At 39.2% G+C, this 23429-nt stretch overlaps 1 protein-coding gene across 5 annotated transcripts in view; it reads left to right on the top strand.

Annotated features, from left to right (window-relative positions):
* Positions 1–3343: 3343 nt before the first annotated feature.
* LOC107096327 (protein FAM49A-like) overlaps positions 3344–23429 on the top strand; it is a 42692-nt gene continuing 22606 nt past the window's right edge. For 2 of the 5 annotated variants that reach the window (XM_015392931.1, XM_015392934.1), the window contains exons 1-2: positions 3450–3713; positions 18951–19044. The gene's annotated coding sequence lies outside the window, so the exon portion shown is untranslated. The other 3 variants (XM_015392933.1, XM_015392935.1, XM_015392932.1) reach the window with 2 other exon arrangements.

The raw sequence follows: 23429 nt of genomic DNA, 5'->3' as shown, positions 1-23429 counted from the left end.
TCATTCTTACGTTCTGGGATCTATTTTGAGAGGCTGAGGAAGTTTTCTCCTGATCAGGCATCACAAACTCATTTTTTTTCATATTAGTACTGTAGAGCCAGAGCACTTGAATATAACTGTAAATCAAACACCATTAATGAGGTTCAGGCTCATACCTTCTCACATGATTTGTGGACAAAGTGTTAGTATGAGTAATATGAAAAGTAAGGATGAGGTAAGACAGAAACTTTCGTAGGGATAGCGTGACATTACAAGCTGCTATCGTGCTGTTGGTTAAGCAATGTTTGACGTTGTTTGGTGATGTGAAAGTAGCAGCCAGAAAATCCACTTCTCAGACACAACCACAAAAACAGGAAGAGTTGAGTGTGATGTTGGACATCTGACCATCCCTCAGATTAACGTTTAGCTCTCACTCTTGCCTCAGGCTCCAGCAGATAAGGACTAACCCATAAACAGTTTATTTTTTTACAACTACTCTTCCCTTATTTTTAACCCTATAAACAAATTTTTTTAGTGTTTTATTGTTTTTTTTTTATGTAGTAGAAGAGACTGCTAATAATATGAGCAACTAAGAGAGAAATGAGAAAGAATGAGAAAAAACAGAATACATGAAGTTGCTCGGCCTACAAGCAAAACTGATTTAAACTGGGGTTACTTTAAATGAAGGTAAATACAGGGAAATTCTTAAGGAAACACGGAGGAGGAAGCAGAATAATTGGGACTGCATGAGGTGGAGGTTCACATTTCTAATTAGGGCTGGGTATTTTCTCCAAAGTCCTGAATCGATTTGATTTTGATTCATACAGTTCTAAATCAATTAATTTCAGTTTGATCTGTTTTTACAATAATGAAAGTGGTTCAACTGTGTTTCAAAACACTCATGTATTTTATTTTTTCCTTTCATATTAAAGAGAAAGTGCAAACTTGTAAATCGGACAGTTTAAACTTGAGATTTGAACAAAACTGTCTTAAAAGTGCAAACTTGTTTGTGAAAATTGAAAAAGCCTCACTCGAGCAAACAGACGTGACACAGCAGACATGCATGAGCTGCATTATCTTCATATTTGCAGCCTTGTCTGTAACAACTACAGGGTGTTTGCTGTTTAGTCTCAATTTGTTAACATCTTCAGTCAACCTATTAGCTATACTTGCAGCTGTCTGGCTTTAAGTCATGTTGAGTTCATCTTTCCTGCTCATTTGATTGTGAATGTCACGCACGTCACTATAAAACTAATCGATCTGATTCCCTAGACATCGATTTTGCAAAAATGTAAAGGAATCGATTTAAAATCGATTAAATCTATTTTTCTACCCAGCCCTAGCCCTTATCATACAATCAGAAAAATGAGTATACAGATTAAAACCTGTGCTTTTGTTAGGATGGCCTAGTCAAAGTCCAAAGTTACATGTTGAGAATATGTGTCTAAAAATGTTAGTTGCTTGTTTTAGACACAGTAAAGGTTAGTTTTACTAAGCACTGTTGTGGGGGCTTGAGAATGAGCACAAATGCACCCCACACTTTTCAGTGTTTTCAAAATGAATAATTTTTCTCCTCATATCAATTCTTAAGTTCCCAGTAAAAAACATTGAGGTTTGTATTTTTTAACAATGAGAACAAAACATAAAAATATATTAGTTTAAAGAGGGTGCTGCAGGTGCACAAGAAATGAGTCTGAAACATTGAGCTTTAGAGTCATCCAACATCTGACTGCAAGATGGTGTCCTCTTTAACCCCACAGCCTTTTCAAACATTAACAATGGCCACAGCGGGAAGACTTCATCAACAGGACCGCCCAATAGTCCCTCCCATGACCCGGCCATAAAAGGGCACCCCATCTTTATAACCTTCTGGCCCAGCTGTGGCACCATAATAAACTGTGGTGAAGTATTGCACTGTAACATTTGGTCTCCAGTCCCTCCCTGAGGTTGCAGTCCCCCGGGTGGCCTTCCACAAGGGCACCAGATCTCTAGACAATAGACATTCTGTCCATTGAAACACATACAAAAGCAAATAACGTGACAATTTAATCACAGCTTAGAGCCCTTTTTGTTGAGGTTTCTACCCTGAAGTCAGTGTCCCTAACAGGCATTTTTAAATGTTTTTACCACAAAGTTCAGACTTTTTTAGTTGGGAAATAAACCTTAAGGCAACTTTATGCTATTCCTTTTGAGCTACATCCATCTAGTGACTAATTTTACCTTTTTTTTCTTTATGTAAATCTTAGTTAGTTCTACAGAACATCAAATACCAATAAGAAGAGCTTCCCCTCAGCATGATTCTCCCACTTCTATGTTGCATTGTGGGGTGTTGTGCCACAAGGGGTGTGATGACTTATGGAAACGGGAAAATAGTGATGCTGCTTTTAATTTCACTTTTGAACTGTCCTCTCATTTGTTAATTGTTCTTAAACAGCTCAGATGCCTTCAAAGAGAAGCTGTATTTATGCAAACATCAAATTACACACACAAGGTTATTACACTGCAAAAAATTGAAATCTAATTAATTAATTTTTGCTTAAAAAAATAGTTTTTTCTTGAATTGAGCAGGTAGGTGAGACACTTTGCCAAGATAATTTGTATTTAAAACAAAAAAAAACTATTGCAGTGTCCTATTTTAGATGCATAATATCTAATTATCTTACTTTTGGAGTAAATATACTCATTCCATTGGCAAATCGTCTTATTTACCTACTGAAATTAAGCGTAAATACACTAAATTTTAGAATTTCTTTTACTAATTTCTAGATTGTTTTTGCAGTGTGCTAAAGGCAGTCAGTCAAACTAGATTTTATTTATGGGTATCAAAGGAAATAGAGCAGGATATAAACTGGCAAAACAAAAACAAAAAGTTGAAGGGTCATGGAGAGTTAACCAAGGCACTTCAAGACGAGAAGAGATGCACACGCAACCAGAGCAAGAGCAGAGTTTATTAACCTCTGTTTCTGCCATAAATGCGCACACCTACTGCTGATAACCACAGAACATAAAACAAACATCACATTTCCTTTCCCTCATCTGCACGGTAGCAAACGATGCACAACAGTCACCCACTCACTTTATAAAAATACACAGAAGCGCATCCTCTCCCCAACATGATTCATCTTCACACTCTGTGGACAGAAAAAGTCACCCCACAGCAGAAACCATGTCAAACACAGTGCAACCTCTGAATGCATATGTATACAAATATAAGTCACTGAGCCTTGCTGCCAGCAGGCTGGTGGGAGATGTTAGTCAAAAGGCGAGGGTGGTGGGTGTTGGGGGGGGTTTGAATGTGTGTGAGAGATGGGGGTCTTTGTGAGTGAGCGAGGTAGGAGGAGAAGGGGGGACACAGTGTTCTATTTCTCATAGAGCAGCAGCTGCTGCCTTTAGTGCAGAGACAGAGAGAGGGAGAGGGAGGGCTGCGTGGCGTCAGGCAGAGCGTGCGCTCCATGTTTAGGTGAATCTACAGCCCTCTGCCTCACAAACCATAAAGCAGCCTCATTGAGTGCATGAACAGCAGCAGCACAGGGACCTTTTCCCAACTCCTGCTTTCTGCTTCCCCTCTCTCTCTTTTTCTCCTTCATTCATTCTGCTGCCGGTGTTTTTTTTTGCAGTTGTTTCTTTCCCATCCTCCTCTTTCATTTCGTTTGCATCCGTTTCGCCCCAGAGAGAAGGAAGGAAGGAGCATCGGAGTAAGAGGCAACGTCCTCCCTGTCCTGCATGCCCAGCCGGTAAGCTGACTGACCTTTTACTTCTAATTGTGAGAGGAAAGGCAAAGCTGGATAGTCGCACCCTGCAGCATCAGTCTGAGAGGATGCTGAGGGATGCAGGATGTGGGTCATGATTGGGGGGTCTGCATGTGACTGGCTGGTACGGTGGGTAGATGGAGGTGTAGGTCAGGATCTCCCCTGTGGCAGAGAGGCAGTACATTAACTGTAAACCCCCATTGGGGTTTTAAACCACATTTGGCACAAATTTACACACATCTGAACTAATTAATGATCTACATCCTCAGCTTAACAAGGCAAATAGGAAGTTTTATGCTTTTTTTCCCAGTGATGTAGGACATACCGTGAACCATCATCGCACAGGAACATGTCACATGCATAGATGAGCAGCGTGTGGACCGGACCCCCCTCACTCATTTCAGCTCGGTCCTTCACATGCATTACAGCAAGAAAAGGAGACAGCTGGAAACAGCTAGCTAAAAACAATAGCCTCCACAGGACTGTAATGGCACTCTGGACGGTGTGGCTGCAGGCGTCCAGGGGGGGAAACCGGGGGAAGGGAGGGAGGGAGAAATGGAGGAGAGGGTTGGCTGAATGGAGGGAATAAATGAATGAGAGCAGAGGCTTTCCAGGAGAGTTTTGTTCAGGGAGTTGTGCTGAAAAAAAGAGAGAATAGGTACGGAGGGGAGGGTGAAGAAACCCTGCGAGCCGCCTTGTGACTCTGCAGGTCTTTGTGTGCGATGGAGGCCGAGAGAAGCTGAGGTTGGAGGGACAGCGGGAAAAAAAGCGGAAGCAGGTTCACACACTAAATATATAAAACAGTGACATTTACAGAAATAGTACTTGTGTTAACAACTGATATTAGAATAAATTAGAATAATATTGATAATAATCAGACTATATTAATAATAAGCATGACAACTTTTAAATGTAATAAGTGTATTTTTGGGGATAAAACAGGAAAGGGGAATGGAGGGATGGCACCTGTCAGTAGACATCTATCGAAGGTTAAGCCCTGTGCATGTTCCTCCTAAATTACCAAATGGAAAGAAATATATATATATGTATATATATATATATATATATATATATATATATATATATATATATAGAGAGAGAGAGAGAGAGAGAGAGAGAGAGTTATGGAAAGCGTTAAATGTGTATATTCATTATCAGTGATGCACTAAACTGTCCTCCATCTTTATTGATCTCTACAGCTCCTGTTAAATAGAGTGCACGAGTCTGTGAATCATGTGCTAGTGCCTATAGGCTTTTTGTCAGCTGCTGCTATGGTATTTACTCGGCTGTTGCTAGGACACTCCCTTTGAACATCTTAACCGAGCCTTTTGATTGGCCCACTGCGGTGATGCAAGATTCCCTCACCCCAAATCTGTCCTGAGCGCCCATAGAAACATGCCTGTCTGCATTTCCTCCTTGCTGCTTCCTTCGCTGTCACTCTTTTGTCTCATGCTCCCTCCTCCTTTCTTTCTCTCTCTCCTTTCCTGTTCTCCAGTTTGGGAGCAATCTGGCCATCCGCTTTCCCTACCCTTCTCACCTCTCTGTTATTGCCCCAATATTTGATTAATTCTTGATCTCAGTAATCCTCTGCTCGTATCGGTCTTGATGAACTCGGTGCTCTGTGTCACTTTTCTCCCCCTCATAAAGCCTAATTGTCTGCTGCTAAATTGTATTAGCAGCATGTGGGACTGAACAATCATTCTCTCCTGCTGTCTTAGTGGAGGATTTACTGGTTATGTGCATCCCACAATAACCCACTTCCGGTGTCTATATGGGGTGAGGTACCAGATTAGCCATGAGTCAGATAGGGCAGCTTTGACATGGCATCAGAGAGGGAGAAGAGTCGATGTGTCACAGAAGAGAAAGCTTCAGTTTTTTTCCTTCAGCTTCCTGAAATCCCCATCTTTAGTTTTTGTTTTTCACTTTTAAGCCAGTGACCCCAAAAATAATAAAGCAATAAACTGATAACCCCCTAAAAATACATTTTTATTATTTCACTCTATGCTCATAAATTAATATGACATTAAATACTCATGTGTTTTAGAAGAAGAGTTATCTTTCTAAATGACATTTAAATAGTTAGTTCATTAATTTTAAGTGTGTTCTTCATTATTTACAGGGATATTTAATTTTGCATTTTGAAAGGTAATGGTATATGTTTAATATGTGAATTCTTTAACATATACATACATTAAAAATAAAGTCACAAGTACGTAAAGGGACGTTAACTGTTTTCTGTGGTGATTGATGTTTTCATTGTCACTTTGTAGCACTTTAATATTCGTATGTAAAGTGATATAAAAATCAAACATATTATTATTATTACTACATTTACAAGTGTTTAGTAATTCAGGATATTTTTGGCCCTCCATATAGCTCATGGATCACATCAAAATGATTGTGAAAACCCTTTTTCCACCTCCTCTTGGTGTCTGGTGCCCACCCCAGGGGGTCCTGACCCCTACTTTAGGAATCCCTGCAGTAAACTATACTAAAGAAATGAATAATTATGAAGTAAAGATTAAAAAAGAGGCTAAAACTCAGTCGACTTCTGCAACAGGTTCTCATTTGGATTTAGATGGGGGCTTTGACTAGTCCTTTGCAACACACCTGTCCTGATTCCCAGGTTAAATGAAGCACACGATACCACCTAGATTACTTTATATTTGTTTTAATTTGTGTCAGAAAGTTGTACTTTTCAGATTTTCATTTTGAGCAGTTTTACATTTCGTGCATTCCTGTTAATAAGCTGAAAAAAAAGAAAAGAAAAGAAAATGTTCTCGTCTAATGGGAGGTCTGAATAAGTACAAAGGGTATGAATACTTTAACGGTCAGTTTGAACAGTGGATGCAGCTGCATGAGATGGGCTGGAAGAGCTGGAAGGGATGGTTGGTTATCCTACGGTATATGGTAGCACTGACTGTGTGGTAAAATGACGTGAAATAATTTACCCAACTAGACACGGCTCAGAGCAAAGAAGAAAACCTGCATTGCCTAATCCAGCTGTGACAATTTATGCTTTGATTTTACCAATCATTTAAATATGGAGGAGCAGCGGAACAGGCCGTCTGAAATGTTCACCTCTGCAGATGAGGCTGCAGCTAAACGGATAAAACGATAAAACTATGAAAAAAATATTTTCCCTCATCAGTGTATTAAGAAAAGTGCAACATCACTTTATAGATGTTTTGTGCAATCCTTCCAACTTTCCACCTGAGTTAGATCAGTTACAGAGCAGAGATGATACCAGAACCTGAAATGTGACCCGTCTTCACCTTGTAAGTTGTGTTTAAGTTTTTAATCTATTGTTGTCAGGATTTAGGGATTACTCCCTCAGAGCTGATGATGATCCCATTAAAGATGTACCCAGGCTGGAGAAGGGCAGATAGATAGAAAGCTGGAGTCTTAATCTGCTGTAGATTAGGACAGAGTATTGTTTACTACATCCAGTGCAGGGGTTAAAAAAACACAGAGCACAATCTCTGCATTGATTCATTCGGAAATCTTTTATAGACTAAGCTGCTATCTTTACAAAAGTATTCATTTGCCTTCAGGATGAAGTTAAAGGTAGAGATCAATACAAATAAAACGACCTTAGAAGCAGGTTTACTGAAGTAGCCTGAAGGCAGAATCCAGAAGGAAACCAATACATTCATCTCAGTTTGATAATAATTCATCTTTGGGCAAAAATCTAAATCTTTTAATGACACATTTTTGTTTCCAGAGGAAACCGACCATCACCAACTAACAACAAGGCCTTACTTTGATTGAGCAGATGATCAGTGAATTTAATGGAATGTATTTATTTTTGTGAACCTGAAGCATTGGCCTCTCTGGCATTTATTAAATATATCTAAGGTATTCAGACAAGCATTTAAGTAGAAACTAATTTTAAAGATAGATTATAACAGATCTCTGTGGTTTCAGCCTATTGCAATGAAGTTATTCCAGTTTTTTTTATTTTTATTGGATCAGTTCCAGTTGGAGCAGTTCTTCTAAATGAGGAAAATAAAACAAAGGAAAATAGCATCCTACTGACCTATTTTCTTAAACCTAATTAAATCTGTTTAATCTCATTTCTTCCATAACAACCTAATGATGGAATTAGACGTTTCTCTTAGTATATAAAGACATTAAAAACGAAAACAGAAGCACATGTAATCAAAACATAGATAAAACCTAGAATAACTGCTAAAACATAAAGAGCTTAGTAAGCACTAAGCACTTTATGTTTATGTGACGAGCCTCTGACAACGCTCAGGGTGCTTTACCCGCAGCTGATCCGAAGAACAGCTGAAAAAACCCGTTCAGCTCCCCTCACTATTTTTCGCAGGGCCCTTTTGTTTAAGCTAATACATTTGGTAGATAGTTTCTCAATCAAAGCGACATCAAAAAAAGATGTAAAAAAAGTTATATGGTAAAACTGATTCATTTTCTAGTGTCACAAGTAAAGGCACCTAATGAGATCTAGGTGAAAATATGTTTTTTTTTTTTTTTTTTTATTCCAGAGAGAAACCAGGACTTAAATTCATATTAATCCAATAGAGCTCTGTTTGATTAATCCCAACTGTCACAACCATATTTCAGGACTAAAATTATTTTTGTGACCCCAACTATAACCCAATGACATCTTATGTGTCTCATTTGTATGCATTATTGCATCAAAATAATATTTATAGAGGAACATGAGTTCTACGTTGCTAAATTGCTGAAATTTGCTAATAAATACTCTATGGACGTGTCCGAACGCCCTCCCTAACGCCATTTTAAATGAGTGTCTAAATGTCTAGTGGACTTGAAATGTCTCACAATGCACCTTGAAAAGAATTGATCATCCATGGTCACTAGACGAGCAGATATTTGCTGTCACAGAGGCCTGCTGTCGCCTATGGCTGTCACTATACCACAGTGGCGATTAAAAATAAAAATGGCGCAGGCACCAATGCGGGGAGGCGGAGTCACATGACCAACAGGGAGCGAAGAGTAGTGATCATCTGTCTGAACGGTCAGTTCACTGTAAAAGTCCACTATATAGTCCCCGCTCTATATAGTGATTGAGGGATTTAGGGGTTAGGATGGATGTTCTTTTCCACTTCATAAAGATTTCTATGTTTGGCGGCCATATTGGAAACTGCAGTTCAGACTTTAAACTTTTTGAAGCCAGATTTCTTAAATTTCCGTTCCGTAACCATTTGTAGCCCAACTTTCCAGTGACAAATAGAACAAACCGTTTTAGTTTGTATGAGAACTCAAATGGGCATTGGGTCCCTCTGCTGACCTGGAGGCCCTAAAAATGGCTGCTTATGTTTTGGGACAGGCAAAAAGAGCAGAAAATTAGCAGATTTTATATTAACATGAAAAATATCTTAACCCGCTGTGTAATGAAGGAATCTCAAATGTGAGAGAAAACTGATTCAGAGAAGATTGAAGGAGTCTTTGTGCCTACCTCTAAATGTGTTCTGCTGAAACAGGCCACAATGAAAGCTCTCATGCCCCTGAGCAAACTTAGACAGTAAAACTTTCTCTGCTGTGGACAGACTTCTGAGAGTAATCCATTTACCTCAGATCTGCCGTGACGGGGCCTCCGAAGATATCATGGCCTGTGGTCAGTCAATGAGATCAATCCCTGTCCGCTAACGTCAACAGATAGTCCGAACGTTCGCCCTCTGGACGTATTTAAGATCAATACCCCGGATCCATGGAAACCGAAGCCAATTGGAGCAGGTGGGAGGCTGAAGTGAGGCGAGTGGGAGGAGAGGAAGATGAATTGTTCTGCAGCTAGTTTTTTAGTGAGCATAAAGAGAAGATAAATATCTGTTAAAATTTCCACCAGGGGCAAATAAGATTTTAATCCCACACTTTACTGTATAGTGGAGACAGAATATTGAACTGATTGCTGTGATGACTTGAAAACACTTTGTATTTATTTTTCTTTCCATTTATTTATTGTTTTCCATGTATAACATTCATTAATCTACTGATTTAGTTTCTTCCTTTCCAACCTAAACTTGTTCAACACTCAGGAGCCGCCTGAGGACTGCAGGGACAAAGACTGCAGTGTCAAAATTTTGTGACAGATGTCGGTGTGATTATTTGGAACCGAATAAAATAACAACAAATGGCCTTCTGTCTGGAGATCCAGGATCTTTGGGAAGATGTTCATTAGGAATGAGAGGAATCACTCCTAGTTTTTACAGGAGGAACTCGATTTATAAGCCATTGGGCCCTCAGTAACCAAGATCAGTGTTTCAACACAGCATGCAGATCAAATGAATATTCTCTGCAATGCACATTCCTTTTTAACTTGCATCATTAATGTGCCTGTAACTTCTATAATCTAACAGCCTTTGAATTGTTGATTCACTCTCCCTCCGAATTAAAACTTTGAGTGTTGTTTTGATGAGAGCAGAACGATAAACAACCTAATGTTCGGCTCTGCAGGTTGTTGATGTAAAGTATTAGATCAGGAAAGTTTTTCTTGTCCACATATTTAAGGTAAATGCAGTTCTTTTCGGTTTTGCTGCAGCAGAGTGGATTTATATAGTCCAATAAGCACCAGTTGTAGTTTACCTAGAAGAAACGTTCAATATTCCCCATCCAAGTCAGGTTTGTAGCTTCATATTTCTGAATTACTTTGAATAACACTGCAGATGAAGCAGAAACACAACAATCCTGTCTGGTTTCCCTCCTCATACAGGGATCTGATGGCAGATGTAGAGAACGTTCTTTAAAGGCTAAAATCAATACCCTATGTCCATGTGATCGCTCTGTTTAATTGCCTGAGCTTTTACCCTGAGCTTATGGAAGCTCAGTGGTGATAAGAGAACAGAGACCATTAGGAACTGTTGGATTTATGTATCAGTTCCACTTATAGTTTTCTCCTATGAAGGTTTCAGTGATTGTGTTTGATGGTGACTTGGAACAATGCTTTAAAGTTAAAACAACGGGGAGATTTTTCATGTGGGTGTGCCAGAAATGATCATGCCATAGACACACCAGGATGCTGGCAGCTCTGCCTTTTTTTTTCCATGTTTGATTCGACGTTTGAAACAATATAAACAGTTTTTTTTCTTCCTTTTTTTTTGTAATGTGCTGTTCCCTTTATTGGTTCTGTATCACTATAGGCCCTCATCTAGTGAGCTTCCACTGCTTTCATCAAAACAACCAAAACACAGCAGGGATAGAAAATACCCCATTAGACCAGAATAAACCTGAAAAACAGCCAAGATTTCACACTTTCCCCACCAGGGATTGACCGCATCCATTTTTAGTCCATTTTCATCCTGTTCCATCACCCCCCCCCCTGCCTCACACTGGTGCCAATTTCCGGTGTTTGAAGGTGCTGCTGCCGTTATTCTTCTCCTCTCAGTGGAGCAGGGAATGGTGTAACTGCTGCTTCCCCTGCCGGGGAGACATGCTGCAGCACCAGTGATGGAGCATCGCCTCCGTCAAGGACGGGTCAGTTCACTCCGGTGGGCTTCAGCACCCAGAGCTGAAAATAGACTGCTGGTTGCTGGGGTCAGGGGTCAACTCATTCACTCCTTCTCTGGGGTCATGAGCTGCTGACTGTGGATTTAAACACTGAATATGACCCAGTTCTGCAGTTAGCTGGGGTCACACACAGTATTTATGCATACAGCCAGGGAATATGGAGCTACTGAATTATTTAATATAACTATAAGAAATCGCTGTCCTCCCTTCCTTACAAAAAAATAAAATAGTCAAAGATGTTTTGGATCCAGCTAAACGTCATGCATGACATTGCAATAAAGTATTATTTATTTTTCTTTGATTTTTCTTGACCTCGGATCTAGAAATGATGTCACACCCTAGTCAAAAACTTTCCATTAATCTGATAACGGTTTAATAATCGTTAGCTGGATGCTAACCAATAGTAGCAATATAAAAAAATATGACTATTTCCCTCCATTTTAAATTTGTAACTCTAACGGAATGTATACATACAGATGTTGTAGCAAAACATATGTTCATCGTTTAACAAGATAAAAACCAGAAGTGCTAGTTAAGGTTTATAGTTGCAGCTTTAAATGTTTTATGCGAAACTGGCCTAAGCCAGATTTATATGCACAGCTCAATTTGAATATGCAGCATCCATCTGTGACGTAGCCTGTCATATTCTTGATTTGTATCAAAACTGATAAATCAAACTCTTACTGAATCCGGTGGAGGAATCAGCAAACACCTTTCCCATCCGCAAATGCATAAAGTGGCATTCTACCTAAAATTGGCGCTGCCATATTCGTTTTGCTTCAGACTTCTGCTGCTGAGGCTGATGCATCTGTTGGCTTTTAGCAAGATGATTTTTTGGGAGTTTGCAAATTCACAAATTTTACGACAATTCATCTTGCCTACAAGGCAAATGGGCTGCAGCCATATTGGATTTTGATGGGCTGGTAACCCAACAGTGGATTTATTAACCTGCTGAAATCAGCTTTTTTTCTGTAAAGATTAAAGGGGCAAAAATTATATTCTGAGCAATGATATTCCCTGACAATTTCCTGCTTCTAATACATCTAACATCTTTTTATCTTTATATGTTGCTGAAATCTATGTATGAACAAACACAACTAAAATGGTTCATATAAAATAAAGATTGGTCTATTAATAAAGCAATGTTAGGAAAAGCTGCTGAATTTCTAATAAAAAAAAAGGTGTTTGCTAAAGTTGTTAGTTAATATATCAAGTGAAACACTGGCATCTTTCTCATCATTGGAACAAAACGGATATAAATCTGAATCCAGTCCCTGTTTAATGCACTTACTAGCAAACAAAACACATATCTGAAAATACATTTAAATATAATTTGGGTTTATCCAGACCCATTTGCATCATCTGTCCCTTCAAATCAACTCAAGCATCCTTTTGTTTTCACCCCATTGAGTCTAATTGGGTCCATAAAAGCTCCACACATGCAAGCATTCTCTGACCCGAATAAAACAATGTGTAAGCATCCCATCAAGGACAAAGAGCAGCTTGCCTGCAGAGACGTACATCTCATCTGTCTTTGTTTACAGATAGCTGGGCTTCTGGGAAACGGTATTTAACAATAACAACACGACTGCATCATGATCCCCCTCCTAGCGCCCGCAGAACCCTAAGAGCTATGTGTGTTTTCTTTGATGGATGCTAATGAGCAACATCCCACTTCTTAAATAAAGATAGAAGGAGCTCCTGCACATCCAGATAGCCTCTGACAGCTCAAGCACTATTAAATCTGAAATCTATAGCAGTGCTTCTACTTTTCTAGGGTTTTAAATGCCCCCAAGCCATATTGCAGTACTTGAATATTCATGGATACATAAAGTTTTAAGCATTTATTATTCTCTCTGGTAAAAATAAATGATAAGAAAGCAATAAACTTTATTATTTTCCTAAAACAAATGTGAATTAAAGTAGGTGTTAATGGGATCTTTGTTTATACTCTAGCCGTACCTCCACCTCCAGTTTCAAGTTTGCTTGAAAAAATGACCACAGAACAGGCTTTTAAATATAAAAGTGCCATAGCATCCATCTCAGTCTCCCAAGGCATCCTCTCCTGTTGTCTTTCTCAGCTTTGCAGCACATACGTGTGCTCACAACACTCATTTGCAATCGCCCTTTAAATAGGCACCATGCAAGCATGGCTCTGGATGGTGCATGTGCTGAGAGGAAAGAGTAAAGGGGGAGGGGTGGTGCAAGAGCATCATGGGCTTTGCTTTAGCTTCTCAGTTTCTGTTACTCTCCTTCTCTCTCACCCCTTATTAAGGGACATTTAGGTTTATTAGTTCCTAAGAGGACAACATGAGGACTTTCAAAGATAAGCCTCTAAATATGTTTTTTTAACAATAAATTATCAAAACTGGCTTAAAGCAGTAAGAAATAATTATTTAAAGTTTTATATTATATTTAAGTTGAATGGTTACATTCTCAAATTTAAAAAAATATATAATTTAGGTTCTCATCAAAATAAAAAAAATCTGTTTTAGGTCATTACTACTGGCACTAAAAATTAAATCATATTTCAAAATAAAATAAAACAGGAAACTAACTCTTACATTTGTTGGCTTATTATGAGTATATTTCAGACATAAATTCTGAGCATAAACCAGCGATTAAACTGTAAGGAAAGGGAACTCTTATAACAACTTCATAAATACTCTTCAAAATAAAAGACATGGTTTCATAGAAGTGTGGTCCAAGTTTTTAGACAGAAAAAGAAATCATGAAAAATTTTTGTTTAGCTTTTCCCCAAAGTGAGTTCCAGATTTATGGTTTACAGATACTTTATAAAGTCCTCCATATTTGATGCTGCAGATTATTATAAAAATGAATTCACAAATACTTGTTGGATTACTGCAGAAGTAATCTTCATATTTAATCTAAACCACTAGGTTTAGTATTTGAAACCAATTTGTTATAAATGCTATAAAGGTACCTTCTATATTCCTTTTGGGATTAATCCAGATTGGAAAGGCATTTTGGTGCTACACGCTGCAACACAGTAAAAGTACCAGGCATCAGCAATATTTCTGCAGGATCTTTTTGAGCTCCTGTCAGTAAACAAGTGTGTCTTTGGCCTGGGGCCAATTGGCTGCAGGATTCCATTAGCAGTGATGGTCTAGTGACATTTGACAGCATTGGGTCCCAGTTTATTTCAGAATCCCATATATATATTGTTTTTTTCTGTCTTTATATAGCCTTAACATTCCTCTGAGATTATCTATAAACTACCTTAAAATATCAGCAACTTCATTTAAAAATATCACTATAAGCTTTACACCAGCCATGACAAACTACCTAAATCAAACCACTTATTATGCACATTTCTCTTCTAAGACTACAAACTCCCGAACTCGCCTCTATCTATAGAGGAGAACATGCTGAGAAGGCCAGAGCATCACAGGAACGGGTCAAACAGGTGTGCGATCGGAAGGTGGACCAATCAGGATGCATAAAAGTGGAGCCTGGAGATCAATGGTGGCTGGAGAGAGAGAACAAATTCAAACATGGATTGGATTAAAACATTTCATGATGATTTTTTTTGCTTTCAGTAATAACATGGGGAATTCGAGACTTCTGCCTCTTTTCTTTTCACCAATTACTAATTCACCAACGACTTTGTGGATTTTCATGTGGCTGAGCTGCTGTTCGATTAAAGCTGCTCCCCTCCAGCTGACCAGACCCCTCTGGTAGCGTCTGCTCTCTGGAGAAGGCAGAGCAGTCTAATATTTGATTAACGGGACACTGATTCATGACGACGCTCATAAGTGCAGTGTCGATATCAAAGTCTTCCGGTTAAATGACTGATTAGGTTTGACCCACTTCAGAAATCCATACCAACCTTATATACAACAGCTCCAATATTGTCTTCCTTGTTGATTTCTATATACTGTATATATATATATATATATATATATATATATATATATATATATATATATATATACTTTCAACTATGTACATTCTTGATTCTTAAAACAGCTTTGTTTTCCAGTTTATCCTCATATTTAAACACCCAACAACTCCTCAGTGCCTTTAGCTTCCTCCTGGNTCCAATATTGTCTTCCTTGTTGATTTCTATATACCGTATATATATATATATATATATATATATATATACACTTTCCACAATGTACATTCTTGATTCTTAAAACAGCTTTGTTTTCCAGTTTATCCTCATATTTAAACACCCAACAACTCCTCAGTGCCTTTAGCTTCCTCCTGGCCTGTCACGGCTCTGTAGACGTGTTCCAAAACGAGCCTTTCAATTCAATTTTTATGAACGTAGCTTTAAATTTTAACCGTCTTTATTTTGGACCAGTCTCTGGACACCATGTCTTCCGTTCATGTTACTTCAGCTCAACTTCGTTTTTCACGCAACACAAATCTACAAAGATTAAATGCTCTAAGCACTTTGTACAAGACAAAAACATTAAGACCAGTCGGGTAGATATTCAAAACAGATGAATCCACATTCTTTCCAAGACAACAAGCGCAATTATCGGCTCATCATATCATATCTGACTGTCTTCCCACATATGAAGTTTCATGATGAGCATAGCCGGTTACATTGAGTCTGTGACTGCAGAGGAATCCTTAAACTTGAGCTAAATAATAAAAAAGTCTTAGTATCAAGTTACTGCTGGTTAAGAACTGCTGGTTGAAATAAACTACAGGGAGTCCTTTCAATGGAAAAGAAAAACAATGGGAGTATGCTGACCTTGTAGACATACAGAAATAAGTCTGATTTGTTTATTTCTAAGATAGAGACACAGCTTACTTAGAATACATGTAGTTGATGCCCCAATGCTTCCATTCATCCAACCTCTTCATTAAGTTACTACTTGTTTATGTCAGACTCTATAACCTGCCCATGCCATTTACACTGCTCTATTTGCACTACCTTGTAAGATGCTATTTTACTTTTTACTTTTTATATTTTATATCCATATTTTTATCCTAATCGATATATTAGTCTATTTTATTGCATGCCTTATACCATTCAGTGTTTTAGATATTTTTATAATTTTATTTACCTATTCCATATTATATGTTTCATGTTGCACGATTGTACCATAAAAAATTCCTAGTTTGTGAACTCCTTCACTAACAATGGCAATAAACCTGATTCTGATTCTGATTCACACCAGGAAAGACACTTGGTGAGACTTTTTTTCCCGTTTGATAGCAGGTATAGAAAAACAAAAAAAACAATCTTAGGGCAACAATGCTTTGATAAAGTCACACCCTATTAATACTTAAAGACCACGTTTTTACTTAAAATGACATAATAAATGACAGAAAAAACACCCTTTGTAGCTCAATTATTTTATTTGCGTCATGGGTTAGAGTAAAGGAGAGTTGTAGAAGCAAATATTTTTTTTTTTTTATTATTATTTTTTTTTATTTTATATACTCTAATAATCCCAGAGGGAAATTACTTCTCTGCATTTAACCCATCCCCTTGGGGAGCAGTGGGCTGCCATTGTGAGGCGCCCAGGGAGCAGTGTGAGGTTAAGGGTCTAGCTCAGGGACCCAGAGTGGCGGTCTGTGGGAGTGGGGGATCGAAGTCACAATCTCAGGATTCAAAGCCCTATGCCCTAACCACTAGGCTGCCGCTACCCCCCCCCCCCTCTATATATAAATATCCTCTATATAAAGTATTAAAACTTATCTGGGAAATACAATAATACAAACTATTGCTCATAGCGGAATTATAAAGTGGTGAGAATGCAAACAGAAGGTTAAACAGGAGAAGGAAGCTCTTAACTAATTAGCAGAACTGAAAATAATAATCCATCAGTACTGTAAGTGCTCTGGGGAAAGGATAAAATTGGAAACCTGTACTCATTTTCATACATTGAATATTTCAATCCAGAAAGCAACTTTCCCAACTGAGGAAATAGCATTATTGGCTGATATAAGAGAGTCAATATGGGTCAGAATATAGGGAAAAATAAGGGTAAAACAGAAATTAAAACTCGAAGATCATGACACAACAGGTTTTGCATACTGTAGGCTGATGCAATTTTATACATTTTATCAAATAATTCTTATACACACAAATGAACAGAGTGAATCAGATAACTCTCACTTAACAGATGCAATTTCCTCCACACTACCCACAGGTGTGAACCTCGTCTTTCCACATCTTTAAATCAAACGCTCACCTAAAAAGGATTTTATCAATACACAGACATTTAGTAGTCATTAATGATTTAACCTGGATCAGTTAACGTTACATTCCAGCTGTAAAACACTGGGTGTATTTCCAGGAGTGGAAAATGATTATGCCGCCCTCTGAAGATAAATACTGCAAACAGAAAAATACCAAACCAAGTATGGTCCATTACCATCCAACAAATGCTGAAAACAGCCAGCCATAGCGGACTGTGCGTTGCCATGAGAATAAGAGGCTGTGTTTCCCTAGCAACCACTCCGCAAATATCCCACCTTCCTCCAGTCTGCACTCTCTGCTGATGAGATCCGATGATGCAAGGGCAGCAGCAGCTGTGTTAATAGTTACACCAGTCAGCGGCTGTAAGACGGGGCTCAGGCCATGAGAGATGAACAGAAATGAGATTATTTAACACGCTTTAAAGCAAAAAGAAAACATGTAAATTCTGCTTTTCAGGCATTATTTTAACGGATAGTTTTGAGATCAGGTTGTGTAGGGTTTTTTTTTTTGCTTACTTTGATTTATAAGCTCTATGGCTTTAACAGCACATTTCTCTCAGGATAGAGAAAAGAAGACGTTTTTACAAGAATAAACATTACTTGATCCCTTAGCTCATTTTAATTGACTGATTATGATTCGACACTGTAACTTATTGTGATTCTATTAAAACAAACTTGTTTCTGCAAGCAAAAAATGCTAATTTGCTTTTTTCATTTTTTGTTTTATGACCCATTTCTCTAAATTTGCTTAAACCTTACATCACAAATAAGTGTTTTTGGGTTAAAGCTAAGATTACTTAAGCCCAGTTAAGACCAACAACACAGTCATGTCTTTAGGTCTTCACCTCCTACAAGACTGAGTCTAAGCCGAATTCTCTTTTCTGGTATCTTCCACGTAAATACAATATTTAAAAAGTTCTGGATTCATTCACTTCTCATAATATATCCATCATTATCAAATTAAATCCTAAAGTTAACCAACCTTGAGGTGTCTTATGTGTCTCAGCATTGTGTCTATTTGGGGCTGACCGTCTATTACTTCCTGTAAAAAAACATTTGCACTTCTCGTAGAACTATTTATAGCAGAAATTCTGCTTTTTTCTGTCACCCACAGCGTATATTAAAGTGCAGATGGATGCAGATCAATTTACAAAATTAACTCTACATTTCTTGATATGTACAGTCTCTATGTCATGCTATAGGTTCATATTGAAAAGACCCACAGATGGCCTAGTCTAAGCTTTAAAATGTGTTGCAAGGTATGTTTTTTATTAATAATGCACTGCAGAAGAGCTGCTCTGAGTTTAGGGTTTTTTTGGTCTGCGTTGAAGACCTAACAATCTCCACCAACTTGCCTAGCACCTGATTTACTGCAGAACCATAGCGTTTTAATAGAACACCTTGATGCAAAACTGGTATCATTTTTTTGCCCGACAGAACAGAAACAGAAAGCTTTGCTTCACTGCCTGCCTGCTCAGCACCAAGGCTTTCACTGAGGTCTACTGTTTGATGATGATCCTCTTTCCTTCTGTCTGTCTTTTCCAGGTTTTGGGCACGGATGCTGTAACCAGAGTGAGGAGCTGAGAAGCCCTTATTGATGCAGTGAAGTGTTCCAGGGGGATAAAGACAAGCAAAGAAGGTAGGAAAGTGAAAGAGAGTGAGCAAATAGTTAACAGCACATATAAAGTTAAATTGGTTGGAGTAGAGAGGAGAGCTGAGAATGTAAAATTTGCTTCATCTGGCTTAGTCAGGGCAGCTGCTGAGTGGCTTTGGTCCCCCGGCCAATAAGTATCCCGTCACTTATGGGCAGTTTGCGGCTTTCAATAAGACTCTCTGAGGGTAGAGGAAGCTCGAATTGGTGAGTTAATAGAGGTTAGACTTGGCAGAGAGAGTCAGTGGTGTCTTTGCTCAGCTGCTGAGCCGTAAAAGGAGGATTCTTTGGGAGGACGCTGAAAGGAGCCAGGAATGGCTTAGCTCAGCTGCTTGGCTCGCCGTCTAAACCAGGTTTGCTTTGTGGTCCCAGAGATGTGTCCTTATTGACACTCAAGGAGCCCCTCGGGTTGCTTTCTCTTTGCTTCTCAGTTGCATAAGAGAGGCTCTTTGCTCCAGTTTCACATTGGCTGTCTAAACGGGTCTGTTTGTGTGTATGAGAAACTGCAACCAGAAGCCACAGACTGGATGTCCTATTCCAAGAATGCTGTGCCTCAATTCCCCAGCATTCATGGATCCAGTGACTATTATGCAATGCTATCCTCCTTCCCCTTAGACGTCTTTGCACCTAACGGTCACCAACGAGAGTGAGTGCCCCCTGACAGAGATGTGCTTTGACAAAACAAGGCCAAAGGAGTTGAGAGAGTACTGCTTACTGAATGGAATGGAGAAGTGAGGCAGAAAGGAAAGCTTTGGGCAGTATTTTTGAGGAACCCAATTCGATGTCATGAACTGAAAGACAGAATGAGTTTTTCCTGTGCAAGAACAACATACTGTAAAAGGTGACAGACAAACATCAGAAAGAGCAATAGGTGTATAAATTAGCACGGCTTCTGGTCTGTGAGTGGCGAAAACCTCAACCCTGCATAGCACCATCCCCTAAAAACCCAGTGTGAAAAAAGACAGAAGGAACAGAGCAGCATCTGGGTCGAAGCTAATAGAGAAAACCACGGGGCTTTAAATAGATCGAGAAAAGAGAAGTGTGAAGTGGACTTTATGCTCAAAGAGAGGGAGGCAGAGAGACCAAGAGCACGAGTTTACATCCATCTCCGGAGAGGCGACGAGTGGCAACTGGAGCCACTGTGGGATTTTGAGCTGGAATAACTGGGGATTTACTCACTGCGGCGATTTGGGAAAACACAAAGACAACCAAGACAGTTGAAGGAGAGACTTTGAGGTGAAACTGAGGAAGAAAAGCTACACTTAGAGGAAAAGAGGGTAAGACCTAGTCGTTTGTGTACTCCAGGTGCTTTTAAGATTTCATTATTCTTGATATGTTTTGCCCTCCTGCTTCCACCAAGCAAGGTTTGATTTCATTTTATGGACACATATCAGAAGCAGCTTCCCTCCATCTTCAGCTGCGGCGAGCTGGCAGCATTACGAGCCCAACGGTATCCTGGCAACCATCCGCTGCTCTCTGGATGGACCTCATGCTGCTCCAGTCTCAGATTCTTCAGCGTGCTCACATGTATGCGTGTGGATGCAGCCTGACGCAAAGCTACCTGTGACAAAGAGAAACATTGCGTCACCGAGTTTTCATCCCTTTGTATGAAACTCAGCTCGGCTGCTTCACGGCAGCCCACTTGTCAAACTCTCCTATTCATGTATTCTCTAAGGTTATAAGACAATGTTAGATGAGGTGTGGGCTAAACTCATGTGTGACTCAGCAGCAGATGTTCCTCATTGCTGATGTAGATACAGGATGATTCTGGAGGAGGTAAGGGCATCATTGGAGATGACGGTGAATGTCAGGTTCGTCCAGCGGTACCAGGGTGCTGCATTGCAACAGCCGTTCTTGCTGAATAACGACAACAAGACTGGTCCTTGTTCTTACTCTTGCACACGCGACGGTGGAATCTCATAAACATGCTCATGTTGGACGTAAATCCTTCCTGCAGAAACCGGCAGGCCCCTCCTGAGTGCTAACATAGCACATAAAGACAGCAGAGGAAGTAAAACTTGGCGGCTGTTGCAAAAGTCCTGTTGTTCAATAGGGAAAAAAGGTTTTAGGCTTCCACCGCTATGTTCGTGTGTTTCTTTCATTTGTTAGTCGGCTGCCTCCTCTTTCTCATGCTAATGTTAAAAAAATTAGCTGTTTGTGGTTTGTATTATACTTTACCTACGTTGCCTTTTTAAAATAAGCAATGCCTTTGGGGCTTTTTCACACGACGACATGGCTCAGTGACAAACACATGTTTTTTTATTTAAATGTGAATTTTATGTGATAAACCAAGATATAAATTGTGAAGAGTGCGGCACAATTTGTTAAACGCAAAACAAAATCCTGTTTGATCAATTGATCCAGTGATTTAATAGTAAATATGCAGCTCTGTGCTCAGAGGCTTAATTAGAGAATAGAGGAATAGCAGCATGATGAAAGACCAAAGCGGAAAGATTAAGGATAAGGCTGACTAGAAGTTTAAATCAAGGTAATGGTATAAAACAGTATTCTTTACCTTTAAAGCTTTGAACTAACATTAGACTGAGCATATTTTCCGACATATGGCCGTTCACAACAATAGACAGCCTGTGCAAGGAGAGAATCAATGAGGGAAGGAGCCAAAAAGACATTTTAACTCTGATGGAGCTAAAGAGATCCACAGTGGAGGTGGGAGATTTTATTTTTAAAGCAGTGGCGATTTCTCGTTGAATAGGGACGCTAAACCTCTTAACTGTACTCAATAAACTGCATTAATTCAATTCAATTCAGTTTATTAATATAGCTCCAATTCACAGCACATGTCATCTCAAGGCACTTTACAGTTCAACCAGATCATACAGTCAAATTGATTCAAAGTTTTCTATCTAATGAAAACCAGTTGATTGCATCGACTCATTGACTCAAATGCAATCCCTCACACTAAGCATGCTTGTGGCGACAGTGGAGAGGGAAAACTCCCTTTTAACAGGAAGAAACCTCCAGCTGAACCAGGCTTAAATAAGCTCTAAAATGCGCCTGATTTCATGAGTATGTTGTGCATTAATCAACTGTTTATTTTGTGTCTCGGACCCATTCAGAAATCCCTGTTGTGGTTTGAGCCTCAATCAAGGGAGGGAAGCAGCGAGACAGTAGAGCCGTGATTGGATAAGACGCTAAACTATGTCGCCTCCGCTGAGGATAAACCTCTTAGAATGTCTGACTGTGGCCAGACAGAGAGGAGGTTTAACTCGTGAGTGGAGAGGGGAAAGTGATAAATCAGTCACAGCAATCATCTTGTGTGGATTTTTTGTTTCCGAGCATTCGTAGCAGCTATTTTCACCCATTGCAGTGATGTGTTCAATGCGTTTCAACATTTGTAAATATAATACGTGGCGTTCAGATTTAATTAACACCGCTGAGCCTCCCCTGTTTCAGAGATAAGCATCCGCCACTGCTTTACAGGAAATCTTTTAAGTTATGCAGTCCAAGGATCTGGCAACTAAAGAAATCCAGAATTAGAGAGACAATTTAAAAAGAATACTTGTTTTTCAGCAAGAAGGAGGATGCTTAAGGCTTGATGAGATGATAGATGAAGCCAAATACAGGTTCATTCTGAAAGGAAAGTTCAACAGATAACTTGAAACTTGCATGTCTCAAGCTTTATCCTTCAGCAGGAAAACAACCCAAAAGTTTCAGCCACAGCTGAATGCCCTGGTTTAGATCAGACAATATTCATGTGTGAGAAAATAGACAAGAGAAAGTCCAGAGAAATTCAGAACCATCCACTCTATCTGGAAAATAAGAATGAGCAGAACTATCTGTCTCTAGAAAGAAGTGGCTAGATTTTAAAGAGCTGGTTGATGGAGAAAATACATAGTTTCTCATTACGTTCCAATTACGTGCTACTTTTTGTTGGTCTATCACATGAAATCCCCAATAAAATACACGTTATATTCAACCTATCTGAATACTTTTGCAAAGCACTCTACTTCTTACGCCGTTTGTGGTTTCTTAAGCCCTGGCATCTGCCCTGGCGGTTCGAGGGTTTAAGAAAATTCTCCATAAAGCATCTATAGACCACCGCTTATAAAAACCATTAGATGGGAGCAGTCGTTATATGTTGGGTTTTTATTGGGTTACTTTTGTGATGTAAATGGATTAAAACCACTGCCCAGCTCTAGTGACTCCCACTAAGTGAACTAAATGATTCAGTGCTGGATTTAGACCCTGCTGTAAGTGGATACAGCGTATTGGACATAAACTGTGATCAGTGTCACTGATGACTGGAATATCTGCTTCCGCTCTGAAGATGCTGCCTCATCAGAAGGATGCAGAGACAAAGAGGGAATAGGCAGATAGGTGAACAAACCTGAGGTGCTCTCCATGTGTCTGTT

This window comes from Cyprinodon variegatus, unplaced genomic scaffold, assembly GCF_000732505.1.
Source record: "Cyprinodon variegatus isolate N-32 unplaced genomic scaffold, C_variegatus-1.0 Scaffold615, whole genome shotgun sequence".
Lineage (NCBI taxonomy): Eukaryota > Metazoa > Chordata > Actinopteri > Cyprinodontiformes > Cyprinodontidae > Cyprinodon > Cyprinodon variegatus.
This window is presented reverse-complemented; position numbering and strand designations above follow the sequence as displayed.